This window comes from Capricornis sumatraensis, chromosome 8 (genome assembly GCF_032405125.1).
Source record: "Capricornis sumatraensis isolate serow.1 chromosome 8, serow.2, whole genome shotgun sequence".
Classification (NCBI taxonomy): domain Eukaryota; kingdom Metazoa; phylum Chordata; class Mammalia; order Artiodactyla; family Bovidae; genus Capricornis; species Capricornis sumatraensis.
The window spans coordinates 37,799,055-37,805,965 of NC_091076.1; positions in this window are offsets into that span (position 1 = coordinate 37,799,055).

The following is a 6,911-nucleotide window of genomic DNA, read 5'->3' on the forward strand; positions in this document are numbered from 1 at the left end:
TCATATTCCTTCTTGAGTCCTCAGTACCCAAGAGACTGCCTAGCACCTAGCAGGTGTTTCACAACACCCAGATGGAAAAGCAAGAGACGCAGTAGGTATTAAGAGAGCAGAAACTGAATCTGTCTTATTCATTGCTACCTGGCCTATAAATATTTTTTGAATGAATGGATGAAAGAAATAAAAGAGCAGTGGTATTAGAGCATGAAAATATAGAGTTTGGTTGTGGCATAATAAGTATCATCTTTCTTCAGTTCTAAAACATGTTTTCTTACCTTCTGCTGCTGCTGCTGCTAAGTCACTTCAGTCGTGTCTGACTGTGTGTGACCCCATAGACGGCAGCCCACCAGGCTCCCCCATCCCTGGGATTCTCCAGGCAAGAATACTGGAGTGGGTTACCATTTCCTCTCCAATGCACAAAAGAGAAAAGTGAAACTGAAGTCACTCAGTTGTGTCCGACCCTCAGCGACCCCATGGACTGCAGCCTTCCAGGCTCCTCTGTCCATGGGATTTTCCTGGCAAGAGTACTGGAGTGGGGTGCCATTGCCTTCTCCGTTCTTACCTTCTGGCAGCTTGTAAATCAGGATGCATTTTGCAATGGATGGCAACTTGGCATTGTCTTATAGTTTATTTGGAACTTTCTCTTCCTTCCTTCTTCAGTGGTACACAGAAAAGTCTTACATGCTAAAAATAATGGCATTGGGACATCCCTGCTGGTCCAATGGTTGAGAATCTGCTTTGCGATGCAGGGGACTTGGGTTTGATCCCAGGTCGGGGAACTAGGATCCCACAGGCTATGGGGCAACTAAGTCTGTGTACCACAGCTAGAGAAGGCCATGTGCTACAACTAGGAAAGGCCCACGCATGGCAACAAAGACCCAGCACAGCCAAAATTTAAAAAACTAAAAAATATTTTAAAAAAATAATGGTGTCATAGATTTAGTGAAATATAACTGTTTGATGTGGCTGTAGTAACAAGGGTCGGAAAGACAACTGTAAAATTGCACTGAATTTTCCACAAGAGTAGAAACAATAAGAGAGGCTGGGCTTTTTAGGGGCTTCCCTGGTAGCTCAGCTGGTAAAGAATTCACCTGCAATGCAGGAGACCCTGGTTCAATTTCTGGATCCAGATGATCCCCTGGAGAAGGGATAGGCTACCAACCCCAGTATTCTTGGGTTTCCCTGGTGGCTCAGACAGTAAAGAATCCACCTGCAGTGTGGGAGACCTGGGTTTGATCCCTTAGTTGGGAAGATCCTCTGGAGGAGGGTATGGCAATCCACTCCAGTACTCTTGCCTGGAGAATCCCCATGGACAGAGGAGCCTGGTGGGCTATAGTCCATGCGGTTGCAAAGAGTCAGACACGACTGAGCAACAGCACAGTACAAGTGGAGTGGCTATTTCTCTCACAATGGCTGCCCCTTCTCTAAAAGCAGCCCAGAGGCCTGTCTATGCTAAATAAATGTCCTTCTCCCCACTACTGATTGGTCCAGGGGTGGTCACATGATCCAAAGTGAGTCAATCATTACTCTAAGATTTTTTTACTTGGAGCCAATGAGAGTGTGGTAAAGAATCTGTCTGCCAATTCAGGAGACCCGGGTTCAATCCCTGAGTTGGGAAGATCCCCTGGGGGAGGAGGAAATGGCAACCCACTCTGGTATTCTTGCCTGGGAAATCCCATGCACAGAGAAGCCTGGTGGGCTACAGTCCACTGTGTCACAAAGAATTGGACACAACTTAGCAACTGAGCATACACGCAGGCACCCAATGAGAGTGGAGGTCAGTTTGTCTCTGGTGTTAGCCACAGTGAAACTGAGAGTTCAGGAGCAATCCCTGGGCATGCTCCCTGCCATGGAGGAGAGAATCAAAGGCAAGAGATGGAGCCTTGACATCATTTGAGTCCCTGTGTGGCTCATATTAGCTACATGCTCACCAAACCCATTTCTTTTTCTTCTTAGGCCTTATTTCTCAGCCTCCTTTACCATTAAGTGGGGTCACGTACTGAGTAATAACTGATAGAATGAGGCCAGAAGTAATATAAACTACTTTCAGACCTGGCTCATGAAAACCTGCCACATGAGATGCTCCAAGCTTCTTCTCCATCTGCAGATTAAAAGGAGAGCACTCTGGAATACCTAGAGGAGAAGGGAACTACAAGATGGCAGGAGCCTGGTGTGTTATAGAAAGTGGCCTAACTAGGAAAAACTATGTTGACCTGGTGAATACACAAGAAATAAACTTCATTTGTGTTAAGCACTGATATTTGGAGGGATTATTAGGGCAATTACCTGCTTTAATCTTCCTTGGTTCCAGGTATATCCATCCCTCCCCTGGTTACATGAAACACCCCCCTATTCTTCCCATAAATTCCCTCTTCACCCAAACTAGTTGGAGCTGGATGTCTTTCCTTTACAACTTGAAGCGTTCTGGGAAATGAACTACAATCAATTGAAATGGCAAGAAGATAGACTGGTAAGTAACAGTCCCTAAGTGTCTAGGGAACACCAGAAAATTTCTCAGAACAGAGTAATAAGTCCAACAAACTAATGGCAAATCACAAGACTCTTTCCAGTGTCCAAGAGCTTCCAGCTCTAAACTCATAAGCCACTTAGAGTGAGATCCTCTTTCCAATCTCCTTCTACTACCAGAAGCATGTATAAAGTTGTAATAGCCATGCTTTAGGGTATACACACTCATGAGTTCACACCCACCTAGAATCTTAGCAAGCAAGATAAATGTCAGTTATCACACAGAGTCAGCCCTGTTGTCCCGACTTATTGGGAAACAGGTCCACAAGCAACTTTGAGAAGTCAGATAACTACCCTGCACCTCAGAGCTCTGGGTATGAGAGTACAAGGCTGACTAGAGTTTTCAAAAACAAATATTCAAGACTCAATAAAGCTTAAGGGAGCATTTATAAGACTATAAATGAAAAGATTACAAAAATAAACAGAAGAGCGATGCCATGAATGCCTACATCAGCAAGGAAAAGTTCTGCCTGAACTGGGAGCCAGCAATGACAACAGCATGCATCCTGCTCACTTTCGAGAAATGTCTCTCAATGAGCCAAGATTTATAACAAGCACTGACGTCTATAATGCATTCTAGGGGCTAGTTACAGAGCACTTTTGCACTACACATCGAGTAATCTGACTCTCACAAGGACAGTAGGAAGCTGGGATTGTCATCAGTTCTTTATTTACAGCTAAGAACACAGGCTCAGACAGGTCAAGTGCTCAGAGCCCCAGGCTTTGTGGTTTGAGCCAAGACTTGAACTCCCATTTCCTGACCCCACATCCGCTGTCCATTTCGGTGTCCCCCAAACGATGGAACGCGGAGAGGGCCCAGCTGGAGGAGACTTTTCCCAATGCCGTAACATCCATCAACCCACTTAGAGGGTGGTTTTCTTTGCTTCGTGCAGCCATATGTGGGAACTTTTGGGGGGCGGGGGCTGGTGGTGGCAGGGGATGGGGGGAGTGGAGGGTGGGGGTTACAGGGCCTGGGATAAATGCCTGGTCTGCCTCCAAACTCAGCTGGGAAAATACTGTCTGACAAGACACCATAGCTTGTGCCCAACGGCAGGCCCTGGGAGAAGAAGGAGCTTGAGGCACGGGGTTAGGAGAGCTAAGGCCTCCGTGTGATCTTGGCAGAACCTCAGAGTCGGAAGCCTCTGAGAACCAGGCCACAAGCTCTTTCAGGATCCTAAAGATAGAATCTGGGGCAAAGGAACTGAATTTACCCTTTGCTGGGATGGGAAAGAGGATCAAATACATAAACTCAGCTGGCCTTAGACAGTTCATGAGCTACCTCTGAGAGGCAAATTGCCAAGATCAAACACTCACATATTACCTGGGGAAGATGAAAAAAGAGAAAGAAAAAAAAAAAAATCAGGTGGCCTAGTGGTAAAGAATCTGCTTGCCAATGCAGGAGATACAAGAGATGCAGGCTCAACCCACTCCAGTATTCTTGCCCAGAGAATCCCATGGAAAGAGGCGCCTAGCGGGCTACAGTCCATAGGCTTGCAAAGAGCTGGACATGACTTAGCAACTCAGCACACACACAAGAGCCATTTATCCCTGGCAGCTGGCAGTCCACCACCTTGGAAAGAAGACATGGGAAATTGAAGGACCTGCCCTTTGGGGTGTTAGAAAACTTGAAGAGTGGGCCTCTCCTGAATATCACTACTTCCCAGGCAACAAAGATGAGAGGAAGGGCCTTCATTCTGGTGCACTTCCCAAGAGATAGAAAATCCAAGATCTTGATGAATACGGAATAGGGAAGGGGCAATGGCCTTGATCTGAACAAACCTGGGCTTGAACCATGGCTCAGTGTCTTGTTAGCTGTGACCTTAAACAACTCACAACCTCTTTGAGCCTCAGTTTCAATTCTGTAGAGGATACAAGGCTGACCTTTCAGGATTTGGAGGGGGATGAAGAAAAATTATAAATGTAAAGGGCATGGCATACCACCTGACACACAGGAGCCACTCAATAAATGTGAGCTCTTTTTGCGAGCCCTCGCAATCCTCACTTCAATTCCTTATTACTGGAACTTTAAAACTTGGTCATTTTAATTCTTAGAAATTCACTAGTCAGTAGTCTTGAGAGAATCATGGATATCTTGGCCATTTTGCTAGTCTCTTTGAAATAGAACCATCTGTGATTTTGGCTGTGAACATCTCAAATAAGTCTAGACCCCTGGGTCTCTTAGTAGTCTACTTCATGCTTCCTAAATTCCCTTAGCAAACAAACAAACAAAAAACCCTGCAACCTTATCGTCTTTTCTCCAACTCGAAAGAGAATCCAAACCTTATGGATATTTGGCACATAGCTGCACCTAAAAACTTAACAATAGTCAAGTTCAACTAACGCTCCACAAGGCTTAAAATGAAGAGTTCTGAGTTCACCAAAGCTTTATAGAGTTCAATCAATATGTAGTGTGCCTATGAACATAGGAACAACAGCACGGATGAGTTTCTTGTGGAGTTCTTCATTATCTTCCGGGTCTTTGGGACCATTTCCTCTTGACATGCTATTATCCAAGTCAGGGTCATACCCATCCTCTGTATTCCAGTCCTTCATATACCCCTCTACCAGTGCTTTGACTGTACTACACAATAACTGTCTATTTTATGCTTTCTTCACTACCCTACAATCTCCTTTCAGGCAAGAACAATGTTCTGCCATATCTCAATTACCAGTACCTACCAACAACAGTACCTGGTGTGTAATAGACATTGAATTAATATTGGAGGTGTATCAGATGGATAAATAAATAAATAGGGTTTCTAGATGGTTGGATAGCATCACCAACTCAATGGACATGAGTTTGAGCAAACTCTGGGAGATGGTGAAGGACGGGGAAGTCTGGCGTGTTGCAGTCCAATAGTTGCAAATAGTGGGACACGATCGAGTGACTAAACAACAACAACAAAGATCTGGGAGAAACTTTAGACATCATCTGGTCTAATCCAAGGTCTTCATCTTACAGATAAGGAACCTGAGGCTCAGAGGTGTAAGAAGATTCAGCCCACGTGGCCTCAAAATCAGCAAGAAGATGACAAGTGGCGGCAGTCACATGCCATTTTGACTGTGAGTTCAAAGACAGATATCACTTCACACTCACTCCCAAGGGGAGGCAGTGTAGCCTGGTGGCTTCCCACGTGAAGTCTTCAGCTACCTATCTGTCATGTGATTTTGGATAAATTACTTTATCTCTCTGAGTCACAATGGCTACATCTGTTAATTGGGGCTACGAATAACTCCAGAGTTATTGGGGGTATAAAACCTGCCAACACACATGAAGTGCCATGCAGAGAACCAGCATTAAGTGCCAAACAAACGTTTACTGAATGAATCATGAATGAGTCCCTGTCCACCATACCACAGGAACCTGGTTTAGACTTTGTATTTAAATCTCTGCCTGCATACAAGGTGGCTGGATCACCCATAATTACACAGCTATGTACCTGGAATTTGTTTCTTGCTGGAATTAGACCTTAAAGCCAAGTAGCCTCTATAATGTTGTTCACTGTTCCTTTCACCTTGGTTGCCCTTGCTTCACAAATCTGCCCCACAAATTACCCATCTTCTGTCACCCAGCTAGTTACACCTTGTCTAAAAAGCTGTCTCTGATTCCTATGATGTCCTTAGTCCTTCCTCTCTCACTAATTAATATAGCAGAGGGGTGTATCCGTTTGGCTTTTTAAATTGTGGTAAAATACACACAATGTGAAATTTACCACCTTTTGGCTGTGCCACACAGCATGTGGGATATTAGCTCTGCAACGAGGGATCGAACCTGTGCCCCTTGCCATGGAAGCTCAGAGTCTTAACCGCTGAACCACCAAGAAGTCCCCCACCTTAACCATTTTTAAGTGTACAATTCAACAGTGTTGAGTACATTCACATTGTTGTGCAGCCAATTGCCAGAACTTTTTTATCTTGTGAAACCAGAATTCTATACTCATTAACAACAACTCCCCCTATTGCTTCCTCCTCCAGCCCCTGGCAAGCATTCTACCTTCTGTCTCTCTGAGTTTGATTACCCTAGGTACCTCATTTAAATGGAATTATACAATATTTGTCCATTTCTGTCTGATTTATATCGCTTAGCAAAATGTCCTCAAGGTTCATCCATGTTGTAGCATGTGTTCAGCACTTCCTTCAAAGGCTATTCAGCTTTGAAATACATTCAAGGCTGAATACACGGAATACTTATTCAATGTTCCACTGCATGTACATACTACATTTTGCTTATCCATTCATCTGTTGATGGGGGCTTGAGCTGCTTCTACTTCTTAGCTATCATGAATAATGCTGATATGAACATGAGTGTATAGAGGTTTATCTGTCTTACCTCCTCTACTTAAATGTGAACTTCCCAAAGACAATGGATGAGTCTCAGTCATCTCTAT